Source organism: Macaca thibetana, chromosome 14 (assembly GCF_024542745.1).
Source record: "Macaca thibetana thibetana isolate TM-01 chromosome 14, ASM2454274v1, whole genome shotgun sequence".
Taxonomy (NCBI): Eukaryota; Metazoa; Chordata; class Mammalia; order Primates; family Cercopithecidae; genus Macaca; species Macaca thibetana.
Window position 1 is genome coordinate 104,125,687 of NC_065591.1, and position 18,045 is coordinate 104,143,731.

At 42.0% G+C, this 18,045-nt stretch overlaps 1 protein-coding gene and 1 long non-coding RNA gene across 40 annotated transcripts in view; one reads left to right on the plus strand and one right to left on the minus strand.

The window, feature by feature from the left end:
• Positions 1–18,045, minus strand: part of TIMM8B (translocase of inner mitochondrial membrane 8 homolog B) — a 1,180,384-nt gene that overhangs the window by 219,554 nt on the left and 942,785 nt on the right. The gene's annotated exons all lie outside the window — the stretch shown is intronic.
• The window catches only part of LOC126935817 (uncharacterized), a 90,181-nt gene that overhangs the window by 32,728 nt on the left and 39,408 nt on the right, over positions 1–18,045 (plus strand). For all 3 annotated transcript variants that reach the window (XR_007719308.1, XR_007719307.1, XR_007719309.1), the window contains exon 3: positions 5,461–5,542. This is a non-coding gene — a long non-coding RNA (uncharacterized LOC126935817). The remainder of the gene's footprint in view (positions 1–5,460; positions 5,543–18,045) is intronic.

Genomic DNA, 18,045 nt, shown 5'->3' on the forward strand with positions numbered 1-18,045 from the left:
ACACAATCAGGATACAGAGCTATTTCATGACTCCCAAAAAAACTCCCTTACGCTCCCACCCCACCTATAGCCCCTGGAAATCACTAATCTGTTCTCTATCACCATAATTTTGCCTTTTCAATAATAAAATCTAAATCTTTGTATTTCAAATGTTGGCATAAAATCCAATAGTTAAAGTAGTTCTAGTCTTATATTCACACACACACACACACACACACACACACACACACACACGTTCTTATCTTCTGGTTTGTTGCAGCAAGGACTAGACAGCACTCGCGTAGTAAGTGGGTTAAGGTGGCCCATGAAGATGCCATCGGAAGGACACCCTTGGAGAAGGCGACCCATTTTGCCAATCTCCATCAACCTTATTGTATTTCAGAGCAAATAACTTCACCTTCTTTCTCTTAGACTTATTCTTCTTGGGAGCATGATAGGATAACTTCTTAGCACCATGAAGCCTCAACAGCAAAAGAGGCCTTTTTTTGAATTTTATAATCAGACATTGGTACATCCATCTTCCAGTTGCCAGCAAAATCAACCCCTGTTGATTGGAGGAATCTTAGCTTTCACATTTTTTTATTGTATCTGTGGGTTCAACCTTGAGAATAATAGTCTTTCTTGTTAGGGCTTTCATGAAAGTCCTAACAAGACGCCCAAACTGCATCTTGACAGTGTGGGTCTACGGATCTGAAAGGAAGATTCAGTTCTGATGAAATTTACTCAAATTTATCTGAAGCTGAATTGAAGCTAGGTTATTGCAGGAAAAGAGAATAAGAGGTCTAGTATCACAAGTTCTTACTTAAGGACTCGGAGGAAACAATCATCCCTGTAATGAGACCACCCTGACTTAGTCACCTGGACTATGAGAGGAATCAGTTGAAGCTGTTCTGAATGAAGCAGAGATTCTAAGAGAACCTCCTTCTCACCCAGTGCCCACAGATTCTGCAGCCTGGCCAGTGCTCACAGGGGCAAGCTGGAGAAAAATGGAACAGAGGACACGTCCCCCAAAATGAGACTTTTCCACAGAAAGAAGAGGAGGCACATGCCCCCTCTCTGAAGTGATCCATGGTAACCTTATTCCCAGATGCGCGCGCGCACGCGCGCGCACACGCACACACACACACACACACACACACACACAGAGCCCTGATAAAGCCCTTGGACTCTTTCAGGCAAAAGACTTAGAAAATTTTCTATCTCTGTTAGCCACGTTTAAGCTTGACTATTAGTGACAGAAAAATCCAGCACTGCAGTGGCCTAAACTAAATTGAAGTTTATTTATCCCGTAGACATAGGCTGTCCTAAACTGGTTTGTCAGTTCTACAGTGATCAGGAAGCCAGACTCCATGTTTCTTGTTGCTCTACATCTTCAACATGAAGCTTCTGCCTTTTGGTCCAAAAGGCAGCCATTATTCTCACATTCTAGCCAGTAGAAAAAAGGAGGGGGAGGAGTTGGGATCTCTCTCTTTAAGAGCTCTGCCCAGAAATCACATGTTCCAATTACACTTACCATACCCTCTTGATTTGTCTTTTGACTTAGTCAATTGACCACACCTAGTAGCCAGGGAGTCTGGGACATTTGGTCCTTATTCCACACAGCTATTTGCCCAGCCAGTGATCAGAGAATACACATTAGCATAAGAGGAGAATGTGGCAGTCTCTGCCACACCCTGCAAAACTAACCACAAAATTTCCAGCAGAGAAGAGTTATGAAAATAAAATATCCAGCTGTGAGTGTGAACAGAAAGAGCTTGAACCTTTGAAGTTCACCTGCTTCGTGCATTTTCTCACTTATTTGACCTTACCCCACCTGAGGGCACACAACTTCACCTTTGAAATTTAGACCCGGGGGGTGTGACACCTCCTTTCCTTCTTTCTCTCTAGCATGAATTGGCTCTCCAAGCATTTTCCAAGAACTTTATTAAATATAGTACTCAGGCATAAAAAGAAGAAAATAAAGAAAATGCCAGATGCTCAGAAACTTACAATTTACATGATTGGATCTTAAGGTAACTGCTTTCTATTTCCAAAAGGCAGGCACAAATATGCAAAAATCATGATAGAGGCTTTGTTCCTCTTAGCTGCTCTCAGGTCTCAGGTAGAGGGGAGCAGCTTTACTCTTTTCTGGAACAAGGCACATGACCTTTTTCAAACTCTGCCATCCCCCTGTGCTCCACCATTTCCATCTGTCTTTGTGCTCAGGGGCAGGCTTGGTGAGCCTTCAGTTCTGGTGACTAGCGGTAAACACTTCCTGTCTGTGCAGGGGGTCATCTTGTCCCTTCACGTCCACAGGGCAACTGGGCTTTTGCGTCACACTAAATAGTGTATCTTAGAGATCTTTTCATCTCAGCCCCTAAAGATCAAATTCATCCTCTTTGATGGTTGCATAGATATTGCATTGTGTGTATAACTTCAGTTTATTTAACCAGACTCCTATTGCCGAATGCTTTAACGTTCCCATAGTAGAATTACATCTTCATTGATTGACTTTTGAACGGGGGAACAGCCGGTGTTTAAAGGGGGATGTAATGGAAAGAGCAGGTCTTGGACAACTTCTCCCATGTCGCAATATTTTGAAGGGTGGCTTCATCTAAGAATCTTGAATGAAAATAATTCAGTAAATTACGGGCGAGAAATGAACTCTTCTAAATCTGCTGGAGGCTAGAAACAGATTCATTGGTGTCCTTGGGATCAGAGAACAGTATAGAGTCAATAACTTGAAAACTGGGTTCATTGAAATAACAGGGGCTGGTCCACAAACTATTAAAGTTCATACCTTAAATCAACACCTTGGCCTCTAACACTCAGCTGCTTGATGCAAAAAGCAGTGGTGGACAACAGCAAAAATTCACACTTCAGAAACCAACAATGCCGAGAGAGCAAATGGCCATTTAGTTTCTCCACCAAACTTCCCTAATCCAGTTTGATTGTTCTTGAATAGCATTGACTTAACAGTTTGTAAAGTAAATACCCTTCCAGGTTTTTGGGAACCCTTGCCTTTCAATTATGTTTGACTTTGTTTTCCTCCCAATTGGTGGCCTCCTCCTGCCTCACTGAGAATTCAGCTATTCTATTCTTTTACTGTCAAAATTTGCTCTCAAAAAGATGCAGAAACTCATTCACGTTATAATTTAAGTTGATATCTAAGTGATATCAGGTAGGAAGGGAAACTGGCATATATACACATATACTATATGTATGTGTGTATGTGTGTGTGCGTGTGTATGTGTGTGTGTGTGTGTATATATATATGTATATATTTTTTTAGCAGCATCTCTCTCTGTCACCCAGGCTGGAATACACTGCTGCGATCTTGGCTTACTGCAACTTCTGCCTCCTAGGCTCAAGTCATCCTCCCCCTTCAGCCGCCTGAGTAGCTGGGACTACAGGCATGCACCACCATGTCTGGCTAATTTAAAAAAATTTTTTTGTATTTTTTTGGTAGAGATGGGGTTTTGCCATGTTGCCCAGGCTGGTCTTGAACTTCTGGGCTCAAGTGATCCTCCTGCTTCGGCCTCCTAAAGTGCTTGGATTACAGGGATGAGCCACCACGCCTGGCCTGTATATATATTTTAATTTAGATTTTTATTATAGGAATTTTAAATATACACAAAAATAGAGAGAAAATATAATGAACCCATACATACCCACCGGCTTCAACATTTATCAACAGTCTATCATTTTTGCTTCCATTCTTCACTTATCTCCCCCTATACTTTTTTTTCTGTATTATTTTAAACGATTTCCTACAAATACGGGAAGGTATATTTGACGGGAATAAATGGAAAACTTAGTAGGGCAGTGGCTGGAAGGGGGTGCAAAGCTGCAGGAAAGATTCCCGGATTGGGTTGCGACGCCTGCCACGAACGTAGAGGAGGAGGCAGGGGCAAGCGCCACGCACCTCCCACGTACCACCTGCTTTCAGTCGAAGGAATTAAACTCTTACTCTAATATTTTAGGCATTTACAGCTGGCAGGGGAGAATGTTTTGGAGGAAAGAGGGCCTTTCATGCTCTGATCACTCCTGGGAGGCAGTTGCCTCTTCCTCTACCATCCGCTTTGTATCACTTTTCCAACTACTTGATATGGTTTGAACAGAGTGGCTGTGAGTGGCAGCGGCACACACGGCTTGCCGTGGTGAGTCTCTGTGGAAGGGAACAAAGCCAGGCAAGGCTCCAGGTGACAGCCTGCCTGTCGCTGCATAAGAGGAGGGAACAGCAGAGCTTGCCATTTGGAGGGATCGTGGGCTTCCAGCCTCCTACAGGAGGGTCAGCAGCTGTCAGTGGTATCCAAACTGCACTTTCTGCACAAAATGAAGATGTCACAGGAACAGAAGGAAATGCCAGTCAGTTGTCCTTTGATTTGCTAGTTTACTCCAGCAGCAGTATCAGTTTTATCCCCAAAACTCTTTTTCTGGCAAAGCCCATAGGGCCCAAGAACAGCTTTTATTCTGCGTGTGCTGGAAGCCAGGAGGAAGCTTTCTGTGTGTGTGTGCGTAGGGGTGTGATGTGGGTGGGGAGGGGTGCAGGGGGAGGTTCGAGGGCTTGTAGGGCTGGGCACGGTGGCATCTTTGGAAACTGCTGCCATACACCCCTCACGTGTTAGGCTGTGTGTTCGAGAAGTGTCTGCAGGATTAGTTGGCTATTTGAGGAACAGGTGTTCTTGGGGTGGATTTGCTGGCATCGGTTAGATGGCAGGATGGTTCCGACTCACTGTTGAACCTGACGGGATGGCAGGAGCCCAGAGGGGCCTCAGGAGGGTTCCCAGGCTGTGCAGATACGTTCATCGCGTCCTAGCGGCATTCATGTGCCGTCCACACAATGTGAAAGGCCTTTAGGAGAGAGAAACTGTTCAGTGGGGTCTGCTATTGGCCACATGGGCCTTGCTTGAGTCTGGTGAGCTTTTTTTAGTGCTAGGGAATTCGTGAAGACTATTATCTCTGGCTTGACCTAAACAGAGGCCACAAGCCCTCTACTTCAGCATTTTCTAAAGTGTATTCTGCTAAGTACTAATTCAGTGGAATTACGGTGGGTAGGAGATGTTTGTGTGGGACAGCACTCCACCCATTCTGTGGATGGAGAGTGGGTGGAAGAGTTTCGTGATGAAGTCAATTGGGAAATTGTGGGCTGAACAGGCCTGTTTGTGGCAGGACTTCTCAGGACCTTTATTACACCAGGGCGCATTGTGACTTTCTAAGAGAGGGCTATCATAGGCTGCACTTCTACTATTTGTTTAGCTGTAGAGCCCTTGCTACAAGCGTTTCACCAAACATACTTTGGGAAATAGAGTCTTACTTGAATGAAGATTCATCCTGCTGATTTTTCTAAGTCATCAACACCAAAAGACTCAAAATCTATACTTCTCTCAACTAAACTAGAAATAGTTTGATATTTATATTGTTATAAGCTCTTACCCAAAGAGTGTTGAAACTTGAATTGATTTTATATTTCCTTTCTAGATTATTAAAAACTCCAATTTGTGTCTGTGTAACTCAACGTGGGAACCTGGAACCATGTTTACTCTTCTGATGACCCTGAAAGGTAGGCATCTGCAATTTACAGATGGGGACATAAAAGCTCCAAGAGGTTTAGTCATTGGCTCAGGATCTTGCAGCTGGTAACAGAGATGCGGACGTGGGTTTGTCTAGCTTTTCTCTCAGCAGGTGAAGGAAGGGCAGGTTTTCCTTGCTTGGTGTCTGTCTCGCCCATAAGAATATAAACACTTTCCATGAGGGCAGTGACTTTGTTTCGTTCACTTCTGTATCTCCGGTGCCCAGCACACAGTAGGTTCTCTGAACGTGTTTATTCAAGGAAGGAATTACTGTCTTCTCATCTATGCAATAAATATGCATGAAATGTCTCTTCTACGTCCCCAAGAATGCGGGTCTGAGAAAGTGCAGCCGAAAACACAAACTTGGTGAGGCCATGTCAAACAATAAAGCCAAGCTGTTTTGGGGCACAGAGAAAAAAGAGTTCACTTTGTGGGAGTTCTGGAGTGCTGTCTCTGAATCCTGACTTCTTTTAAAGTTAAGAGAAAGAAGAAAAGAATATTAAGTACACGCGCCTGGGGAAAAATCATTAAAATAGTACAGAAAGGTATGAAATAAAACATAAGTCTTTCTCTTCACCTCCATTGCTAGTCCTGTTCTTCACTCGACTTTCTTGGGGGGAGGAAGCGTTGGTGGTGGTTTTGTCCATATCTCAAATAATATGCTTACATTCGCATTTCTTGATTCATCAATATGAAGCAGTAGCTATTGACTCCTCTCTGTGATAGATGAGGCCTGTATCTCCCCAACTTCTGCCTGCCCGTTTTTGTTATATTTTTATTCTTCTATATATTTTCTCTATAATTTAAAATAATGTGCCTAAACCATCATTCTTTGATGCATTAACTTAGTATGTCTTGTTTCTCTATCATGTAATGTAAGGAAATTAACTCCATGTTGCCACCTTTCTCTTCCCCCCCAGTATTGGTCAGCGCTAACTTTACTTTTATGTTGTCAAAGTGTAGAACATTTACACTTCATATCGTACCCACAACTAGTCCCTTTCATGCTTTGTTTATATGCAAGTTGATGCTGAAAATTGAAAATCAATACATGGCTTTAACAATACTGTGATTTTGTGAAGATTATTCGCTGCAGAACCAGAACAGTGTTTGGCTTTATGGAGGAGATGTAATCCTATGTTCTGATGTAATCTTTGCTGTCCAAAGGAGGTTGTTCCAAGCATCAGGGTAAACAGAATCTTGCTGTATGCTAACAATTCTTCAATATAAGAACTCATTTTCAATCTGGAACGTGAGTCTCATCCTGGAATTGATAATTGTGTGTGTCTGTTTTCTGGTTGACATGCCTTCACCATGTTACTAAGAATTTCCAACTTCTTAATCATTCTATTTGGAAAGTGGCCCATTTGAAACAGACTTTCTAGCTGTGTCATCCTGAACTTTTTTGATGCACTCTTTAGTTCCACCATTTGATAGGTCCCACATCTTTCTTTCTTTGGTTTGAGGGACTGAGTAAATAAATGGATAATAGCCAAACCATATTAAGAAACAAAACACTGACTCACAAACTGCAGCAACTATCCCAGGAAACCAATCCATTATCTACAGTAACCAGCCCAACAAGCCAGCTTATTATCGATAAGTCAGATGTATAGTAAGTCAGACCACTGTCTCCGGCACTCAGCCCAAGAAGCCTAACAATAACCTCAGAAGCAATGGGTCTCCAACAGTCAGGACTTGATTAATATCTGACAGCATCCCTAATCTTTGTCTCTGCTTCCAACTTGGGATCAACCAGAGAAAGCCAGATACACACCTGTAATCAATCCTGTGGGATGCTGAGCTTCTCGTTAGTCCACCTGCGACATCCCCATGCCGACAGCCTCCAATCAGGGCATACCCGAAACCTTTCCTTTTTTCCACTATACAGCTTTCCCATTTCTCTGCTTGTTTTTGAGTCTCGCCAAAATGCAATGGATGGCGGCTGACTCTTTTGCTCGAGCAAGCTCTGAATAAATAGCCTTTGCTTGTTCTCATTTGGTTGGTGCTTGTTTATTTCCACAGCTTCTTTTTTGTTTGTTTGCTTTTCTGGAGCATATCCTCAGGCAACTTTTTTTTTTCAGGTAAAAATTTCTGGATCTTGGCAGGTCTGAAAATATCTTTATTTTTGTCCTGTTCCTTGGGTGGCTTCTGGGTTCAAAATAACTTAACTCAAAATTTTGTAGGAATTGCTTCACTGTCTCCTAGCATCCAGAATTGTTGTTGAGAAGATGATCAATCTTTTGTAGGTTAAACTGCTTCCTCCAGTGGTTTTAGAAACTTTCCCTTTTCCATGTACTGAAACCACATGAGGATATTTATGTCTAAGTAGGAGTCTTTTGAGAATCATCTTGCTTAGTACTTGGTGGGCCTTTTGGCATAGAGACTTGAAATATTTATTTGATTCTTTTCTCCCTTCCTTTCTCTTGGTTCTTTCTCTCTGTTTCAACTTCTATGAGATAGATATAGGCTCTAATTAATCTTCTATGTCTCTAATTTTTTCCTTCATATAATTTTTGTCTTTTTACTTTCCATGTTAGAATATTTTCTTGTAGTTCTTCTTCAATAGTTATATATAACTATTCAGGTTCAAGACCAGCCTGGCCAACATAGTAAAATCCCGTCTCTGATAAAAATACAAAAATTAGCGAGGTGTGGTGGCGTGTGCTTGTACTCCTAGCTACTTGGGAGGCTGAGGCAGGAGAATTGCTTGAACCCAGGACGTGGAGGTTACAGTGAGCCGAGATCGCACCCCTGCACTCTGGCCTGGGCGAGAGAGTGAGACTCTGTCTCAAAAAAATTTAAAAAATAAAAAATAAAATTGTCATTTTGGTGGATTTTGGGAGTGGTCTGCTTTGTTTACTCACCTTTCAATGGACTCAAGTGTATTTTTTGGTCAGACTCAGAGTGGAAATAGAACAAAGATTCTCTGATCGAAGGCAAATCAATTCATCGTATATTTTATTGCCAACACCCCAAAGCAGCCTGCAAGCCACAAATAGAGAACATAGGGCAAAGCGGCAATGACAAGCAGGGCTGAAGGCCCTTTTGTCCTTTACTGTGTCCAAGTGATTTGGGTAGACGGCAGATCCTGAGGGAGTACACCTGTGGCTGTGGGAGGTTTGCAGGATTCCGCCACAGTCTCACCGCTCTGAGGATGCTCAAATAATATTGCACAGAAACAGTGGGATTTGTTTAAAAGGGTACTTGGAGTTTATTTCACTCTCTCCTAGTTTCTTCCCCCAAGCAGAAGTCAGAGTTATGGTAACCTAGCTTTGGAATAACAAGTTATATATGTTTCTCAGACAATTAAAAATATGTTCATAAACAACTCTGCAGAGAAGGGGGAAAAAGAACTCTGCAGAAAAACTGGCTCAACCGTTTTGTGAACGGATTAGATAAAAGAAGACTCTGGTGTTATTCCTTGTATATTGTGCATAGACTTCGAGGAGAGAGAGAAGTCATTTCCTGGTGTCCAGTCTAGAGTGGCTGGGGTATTCTTCAGATTCTACAATGACAAAAGCTAAGGGACAGTGATGCTAAGATGTCAGACAGCGTCTGCAGCTTGTTTCAGCAGGAGCCAGTGGTCCTCACACTGTGACAGGGCATTGGTTCTGCAGGGATACCACATCTTTTCCTGTAGTGAGCCCACGTATGTGCCAGGGTCACACAGCTAGCAAGAAGCAGAGCTGGGATTTGAATCTAGGACTCTTTGATCTCACAGTGTGCGTCCTTTCTTCCACAGCATTGCCTTGCATCATTTCTTTAAAGAATTAAGCATCCAAAAGGCAAGAATAATGTGCACATCAGCCATGAACATGGGTGGCAATAAACTGTAATCTGCCACTGTGGTTCAGGGAAAGGAGTGCTCGGTAGGGCTGAATGGAGTGTGTCCTGTCTACGTTCCACCCCAGCCTCAGGGAGGCACAGGCCTAGCCTAGTGCCAATGCTCAGTCAGCATGTGCTGTTGAATGAACAAGCTGGGGCAGCCAGAAGAAGTTTTGTGGAAAAGGCAGGACTTGAGCTGGGCTTTGAAGTTGCATAGGTCTGGGAGGGCAGAGAGGGCAGAAAGAGCATCCCAGCGCCCGAGAAACAGGATAGAGCAGATTATGAAGGTGGGGGCAAAGAATGGGGTTGCAAACCCATGGCAGATCAACTGGAAGCAGCAGCAAAGGCCGAGTGACAGCAAGCCCTAAACATCAGTAACAGAGCCTGGAGAGGAAAGGATGAAGGCGTCGATTCATGGGAAAGTTGTGCTGTCTTTAAATATGTAGCCACGAGGAAGATCCCTTGATTTCTGAAAATGAATAAAGTTAGCTAATCCAGTGAATTAATAATAAGAGCTATTTTACTGTTTCATTGCCATGACCACAGACTTTGCTAAGTGCTTTACATACATTACCTGAGCTAATCCTAACCTCTGTTTGTAAGGTAGATTCATTATCCCTGTTTCAAAAGAGGGAGGGAAATGGAGGCTTTGAGAAACTCAGAGAGGTGAAGAAACTTGCCCCAAGTCACATAGCCAGCAAGGACAGAGCAAGAAGTTGAAGCCAGTTGTGTCTGCCTCTGAACTTCTCTTAATGGCCAGGTTTGACTGCTTCCCACAACAGATACATGTGGCTGATACTGCAAAAATGACAGTCCCTGGGTGAATGGGAGGCATGTCTGGCTGCTATGTCATCTGAGAGGCAGATTGGGGCAGGTTTCTAGGAAGTATAGGCTCACCTTGCCGAGGACCAGGTTGGCACAGTTTGACTGCTGTGCACTACGGCAGGGCACAGAGCTGATGCCCTCAAGGTCAATTCCAGCCACAATTCTCTGTGATTCTATGACTCAAAAGCTTAGAAACAACCTCAATGGAGTAAATAGATGAGGGAACAAAGTATTTGCTCTCCTCTATTAAGCCTTGGCTGGGAGTATTTCTTCCACACTCCTCACATGCAAAATGCAGTTTTTGGGAGCAGATTAACATTTCAAACCACTTGGTGCAATTAGACCGGAACACCTGGTTTTGCAATAATTCTCATTTTCTCTGCGTGCTGAGAAGTTTTTGAAATTCCCATGCTCAGTGGATTACCCTAATGACTGGTCACCAGCTGTTACGTTGGCATGTTGCATGACAATTTATTGCAGCTCCCCACAGGCATTTGGCAGAGGCCCCAGCAGAATCAGGTAGCAGGTTAACGCTGGTGCCTTCACTTCCCCCTGTCACGTGGGGCCCAGGATCCTCTTCAGTGATAAGTGGCTCAGGCTTAGGGGGACAGTATCAGCAGCTGGAGACCATGGAGGGCAGCAAGAAGAACGCTTCTTGCCTCAGCATCTGGGTTGATTAATCAAAGCCGAAGGTGTGGGCAGGGGGCAATTTGAGGATGGGAGTTTGAGAGATGTGTTGTCTATGAAACCGTACACTGCTCTGTGAAGCCTTAGCCACACATCATTATTTGTGGACTTTATACCAACATTATTGATGAAGAGAGCAAGTTTTGGAGTCTTTTTTAACAACAAGCATCCCCTCGCCCCTGCAAACAAACAAACAAACAAACAAACAAACATCTAGGATCTAGATCGAAAGATAGCAGACATTTATTGGTTTTCCTTGGGTGTCCTGACATCAAGCTGTCTTCCCCATTGTGTGTAATATTGCTGGGATGCAGGGCCCTGCCTGTGTCCTCAGAAACCAACTTGGGGAGGTTCTCTGTCCTGGCTCCTGACCTCAGGACACAAGCATGGGACTTGAGCCAGGCCAATCACACACTCCCTCCCAGGACTTTGAATCTGATGCCAGGACTTCAAAGATGCAAACAGAAAGGTGAAAGAAAGGATAATTAGCATTCATCCATGGGAGCCACAACAGCATCTGGCGGTGGCAGTACCCTGACAAATGTCTTTACTAAAGTGTGGCCATATTACCTGCCCTCAGATGCTTGGCTCATGGCACTTTCCAGGACTGGAGATCAGTTTTAGAAGACAGTTGTTGAGTCTAAGACCTCCTTAGAGTCATCCATGGCCATTGTCAAATAAAAAACAAGTCTGGACTTAGAATAGATTTTATTGGAAGGATTATTTCAAGGAGTGGGATAGGAAGAGACTATTGCGATAGGGAGAATGCTCTGACCGTAATAGAGTCATTCCCCTTTCTCCAACAGGGACATGTTCCAAGATCCCCAGTGGAGAGTGAAACCGTGGATAGTAGCAAACCCTATATATTCAATTTTTTTTTTCTATACGTACATATCTATGATAAATTTTAGCTTACAAATTAGGCACAGTAAGAGATTAACAATAGTAACTAATAATAAATAAATTAAAAATAGAAAAATTATATCAATATGCTATAATAAAAGTTATGTGAATGTGGTCTTTCTCTTTCTCAAAATATCTTAGCGAATTGTACTCACTTTTTTTAAAATTATACTTTAAGTTCGAGGGTACATGTGCACAACGTGCAGGTTTGTTACATAGGTATACATGTGCCATATTGGTTTGCTGCACCCATCAACTCGTCATTTACATTAGGTATTTCTCCTAATGCTATCCCTCCCCCAGCCCCCAACCCCTCCGACAGGCCCCAGTGTGTGATGTTCCCTGCCCTGTGTCCATATGTTCTCCTTTTTCAACTTCCACCTATGAGTGAGAACATGTGGTATTTGGTTTTCTGTCCTTGTGATAGTTTGCTTAGAAAGATGGTTTTCAGCTTCATCCATGTCCCTGCAAAGGACATGAACTCATCCTTTTTCATGGCTGCATAGTATTCCATGGTGTATATGTGCCACATTTTCTTAATCCAGTCTGTCACTGATGGACATTTGGGTTGGTTCCAAGTCTTTGCAATTGTGAATAGTGCCACAATAAACATATACATGCATGTATCTTTATAGCAGCATGACTTATAATCTTTTGGGTATATATCCAGTAATGGGATCACTGGGTCAAATGGTGTTTCTAGTTCTAGATCCTTGAGGAATCACCACACTGTCTCCCACAATGGTTGAACTAATTTACACTCCCACCAACAGTGTAAAAGCATTCCTATTTCTCCACATCTTCTCCAGCATCTGTTGTTTCCTGACTTTTTAATGATTGCCATTCTAACTGGCATGAGATGGTACCTCACTGTGGTTTTGATTTGCATTTCTTTGATGATCAGTGATGATGAGCATTTTTTCATATGTCTGTTGGCTGCATAGATGTCTTCTTTTGAGAAGTATCTGGTCATATCCTTTGCCCACTTCTTGATGGAGTTGTTTGCTTTTTTCTTGTGAATTTGTTTAAGTTCTTTGTGGATTCTGGATATTAGCCCTTTGTAAGATAGGTAGACTGCGAAAATTTTCTCCCATTCTGTAGGTTGCCTTTTCACTCGGACGATAGTTTCTTTTGCTGTGCAGAAGCTCTTTAGTTTAATTAGATCCCATTTGTCAATTTTGGCTTTTGTTGCCATTGCTTTTGGTGTTTTAGTCATGAAGTCTTTGCCCATGCCTATGTCCTGAATGGTATTGCCTAGGTTTTCTTCTAGGGTTTTTATGGCTTTTGGTCTAATATTTAAGTCTTTAATCCATCCTGAGTTAATTTTTGTATATGGTGTAAGGAAGGTATCCAGTTTCAGCTTTCTACATATGCCATACTTTCTACCTAGCTATGGCTAGCCAGTTTTCCCAGCCCCATATATTAAATAGGGAATCCATTCCCCATTGCTTGTTTTTGTCGGGTTTGTCAAAGATAAGATGGTTGTAGATGTGTGGTGTTATTTCTGAGGCCACTGTTCTGTTCCATTGGTCTATATATCCGTTTTGGTACCAGTATCATGCTGTTTTGTTTACTATAGACTTATAGTATAGTTTGAAGTCAGATAGTGTGATGCCTCTAGCTTTGTTCTTTTTGCTTAGAATTGTTTTGGCTATGTGGGCTCATTTTTGGTTTCATATGAACTTTAAAGTAGTTTTTTCCAATTATTTGAAGAAAGTCAGTGGTAGCTTGATGGGGATAGCATTGAATCTATAAATTATCTTGGGTGGTATGGCCATTTTCATGATACTGATTCTTCCTATCCATGAGCATGGAATGTTCTTCCATTTGTTTGTGTCCTCTCTTATTTCCTTGAACAGTTGTTTGTAGTTCTGCTTGAAGAGGTCCTTCACATCCCTTGTAAGTTGGATTCCTAGGTATTTTATTCTCTTTGTAGTAATTGTGAATGGGAGTTCACTCATGATTTGGCTCTCTGTTTGTCTATTATTGGTGTATAGAAATGCTTGTGATTTTTGCTCATTGATTTTGTATCCTGAGATTTTGCTGAAGTTGCTTATCAGCTTAAGAAGATTTTGGGCTGAGATGATAGGGTTTTCTAAATATACAGTCATGTCATCTGCAAACACAGACAATTTGACTTCCTCTTTTCCTAACTGAATACTCTTTATTTCTTTCTTGTGCCTGATTGCCCTAGCCAGAACTTTCAACACTATGTTGAACAGGAGTGGTGAGAGAGAGCGTCTTTGTCTTGTGCCGGTTTTCAAAGGGAATGCTTCTAGTTTTTACCCATTCAGTATGATATTGGCTGTGGCTTTGTCATAAATAGCTCTTATTAGTTTGAGATACGTTCCATTAATACCTAGCTTGTTGAGAGTTTTTAGCATGAAAGGCTGTTGAATTTTGTCGAAGGCCTTTTCTGTATCTATTGAGATAATCATGTAGTTTTTGTCGTTGGTTCTGTTTATGTGATGGATTACATTTACTGATTTGTGTATGTTGAACCAGCCTTACATCCCAGGGATGAAGCCGACTTGATCATGGTGGATAAGCTTTTTGATGTGCTGCTGGATTTGGTTTGCCAGTATTTTACTGGGGATTTTTGCATCAATGTTCATCAGGGATATTGGCCTAAAGTTCTCTTTTTTTGTGTGTGTATCTCTGCCAGGCTTTGGTATCAGGATGATACTGGCCTCATAAAATGAGTTAGGGAGGATTCCCTCTTGTTCTATTGATTGGAATAGTTTCAGAAGGAGTGGTACAAGTTCCTCTTTATATCTCTGGTAGAATTCGGCTATCAATCGGTCTGGTCCTGGACTTTTTTTGGTTGGTAGGCTATTAATTATTGCCTCAATTTCAGAACCTGTTATTGGTCTATTCAGAGAGTCCATTTCTTCCTGTTTTAGTCTTGGGAGGGTGTATGTGTCCAGGAATTTATCCATTTCTTCTAGATTTTCTAGTTTATTTGCATAGAGGTGTTTATAGTATTCTCTGATGGTAGTTTGTATTTCTGTGGGATCAGTGGTGATATCCCCTTTATCATTTTTTATTGCATCTATTTGATTCTTCTTTCTTCTTTATTAGTCTTGTTAATGGTCTATCTATTTTATTTTGTCAATCTTTTCAAAAAAACAACTCCTGGATTCATTGATGTTTTGAAGGGTTTTTTTGTGTCTCTTTCTCCTTCGGTTTTGCTCTGATCTTAGTTATTTTTTTGCCTTCTGCTAGTGTTTGAATTTGTTTGCTCTTGCTTCTCTAGTTCTTTTAATTGTGATGTTAGGGTGTCGATTTTAGATATTTCCTGTTTTCTCTTGTGTGGGCAGTTAGTGCTGTAAATTTCCCTCTACACACTACTTTAAATGTGTCCCAGAGATTCTGGTATATTGTGTCTTTGTTCTCATTGGTTTCAAAGAGCATCTTTATTTCTACCTTCATTTCATTATTTACCCAGTAGTCATTCAGGAGCAGGTTGTTCAGTTTCCATGTAATTGTGCTGTTTTGAGTGAGTTTCTTAATCTGGGGTTCTAATTTGGTTGCACTGTGGTCTGAGAGACAGTTTATTACGATTTCTGTTCTTTTATATTTGCTGAGGAGTGTTTTACTTCCAATTATGTGGTCAATTTTAGAATAAGAGCAATGTGGTGCTGAGAAAAAATGTATATTCTGTTGCTTTGAGGTGTAGAGTTCTGTAGATGTCTATTAAGTCTGCTTGTTCCAGAGCTGAATTGAAGTCCTGGATATCCTTGTTAACCTTCTGTCTCATTGATCTGTTTAATATTGACAGTAGGGTATTAAAGTCTCCCATTATTATTGTGTGGGAGTCTAAGTCTCTTTGTAGGTCTCTAAGGACTTGCTTTATGAATCTGGGTGCTCCTGTATTGGGTGAATATATATTTAGGATAGTTAGCTCTTCTTGTTGAATTGATCCCTTTACCATTATGTAGTGGCCTTCTTTGTCTCTTTTGATCTTTGTTGGTTTAAAGTCTGTTTTATCAGAGACTAGGATTGCAACCCCTGCTTTTTATTTTTTGCTTTCCATTTGCTTGTTAGATCTTCCTCCATACCTTTATTTTGAGCCTAGGTGCATTTTGCATGTGAGATAGGTCTCCTGAATACAGCACACCAATGGGTCTTGACTCTTTATCCAATTTGCCAGTCTGTGTCTTTTAATTGGGGCTAGCCCATTTACGTTTAAGGTTAATATTATTATGTTTGAATTTGATCCTGTCATTATGATGTTTGCTGTTTATTTTGCCCATTAATTGATGCAGTTTCTTCATAATGTTGACGGTCTTTACAATTTGGCATGTTTTTGCAGTGGCTGTTACTGGTTGTTCCTTTCCATGTTTAGTGCTTCCTTCAGGAGCTCTTGTAAGGTAGGCCTGGTGGTAACAAAATCTCTCAGCATTTGCTTGTCTGTAAAGGATTTTATTTCTCCTTCACTTATGAAGCTTAGTTTGTCTGGATATGAGATTCTGGGTTGAAAATTCCTTTCTTTAAGAATGTTAAATATTGGCCCCCACTCTCTTCTGGCTTGTAGGGTTTCTGCTGAGAGATTCACTGTTAGTTTGATGGGCTTCCCTTTGTGGGTAACCCAGCCTTTCTCTCTGGCTGCCATTAACATTTTTTCCTTCATTTCAACCTTGGTGAATTTGACAATTATGTGTCTTGGGGTTGCTCTTCTCAAGGAGTATCTTTGTGGTGTTCTCTGTATTTCCTGAATTTGAATGTTGGCCTGCCTTGCTAGGTTAGGGAAGTTCTCCTGGATAATATCCTGAAGAGTGTTTTCTAACTTGGTTCCATTCTCCCCATCCCTTTCAGGTACATCAGTCAAATGTATATTTGGTCTTTTCACATAGTCCCATATTTCTCGGAGTCTTTGTTCATTTCTTTTCACTCTTTTTTATCTAATCTTGTCTTCTTGCCTTATTTCATTGATTTTATCTTCAATCACTGATATCCTTTCTTCTACTTGATTGAATTGGCTATTGAAGCTTGTGCATGTGTCACGAAGTTCTTGTGCTGTGGTTTTCAGCTCCATCAGGTTGTTGAAGCTCTTCTCTACGCTGTTTATTCTAGTTAGCCATTCATCTAACCTTTTTTCAAGGTTTTTATCTTCCTTGCGATGGGTTAGAACATGCTCCTTTAGCTCAGAGAAGTTTGTTATTACCGACCTTCTGAAGCCTACTGTCAACTCATCACACTCATTCTCCATCCAGTTTTGTTCCCTTGCTGGCGAGGAGCTGCGATCCTTTGGGGGAGAGGAGGTGCTCTGGTTTTTGGAATTTTCTACTTTTCTGCTCTGGTTTCTCCCCATCTTTGTGGCCTTATCTACCTTTGATCTTTGATGTTGGTGACCTACAGATGGTGTTTTGGTGTGGATGTCCTTTTTGTTGATGTTGATGCGACTCCTTTTTGTTTGTTAGTTTTCCTTCTAACAATCAGGCCTCTCAGCTGCGGGTCTGTTGCAGTTTGCTGGAGGTCCACTCCAGATCCTGTTTGCCTGGGCATCACCAGCGGAGGCTGCAGAACAGCAAACATTGCTGCCTGATCCTTCCTCTGGAAGCTTCGTCCCAGAGGAGCACCTGCCTGTTTAAGGTGTCTGTCGGCCCCTACTGGGAGGTGTCTCCCAGTCAGGCTACATGTGGGGCAGGGACCCACTTGAGGAGGTAGTCTGTCTGTTCTTAGAGCTCGAACGCCTTGCTGAGAGAACCACTGCTTTCTTCAGAGCAGTCAGACAGGGACGTACTCATCTACTTTTTGACCATAGTTGACTTTTGGTAATTGAAGCTCCAGAAAGTGAAACTGTGGATAAGGCCGGGGGACTAATGTACCTGCAGGTCTCTCAAAGGTTAGGCAAAAATGGTTTTTCTTTTATAGGGAGGAGTAAACAAGGCTAGAAAGAACCACTGTGAAGGAGTGGGATGACAGGATCGGGACAGTAGCTCAGAGAATGTTATAATCCTGAGACCCGCCTGCTCTCAAGATGGGCCGTCTACTGGCTTAGGGTGAGGGTGAGCCAAAGTTCAGGGACTGGATGAAAGGGAGAAACTTAGCTAATGTTTGGTTTACAGGCATTTTGTTTGGATTGTTCCTATTGAATGGTTTGGGATGAAATGGTTCAGATGATCATTTATAAGGCAAAGAATGGGAGTTTGGAGAGTGTGTGTCTAACTTTGTCACAGGTGATCAAGGGAGGCATCCATGGTTCTTATGTGAGTCAAATGGGGAAGGGGGAGTTCTTTGCAGGATG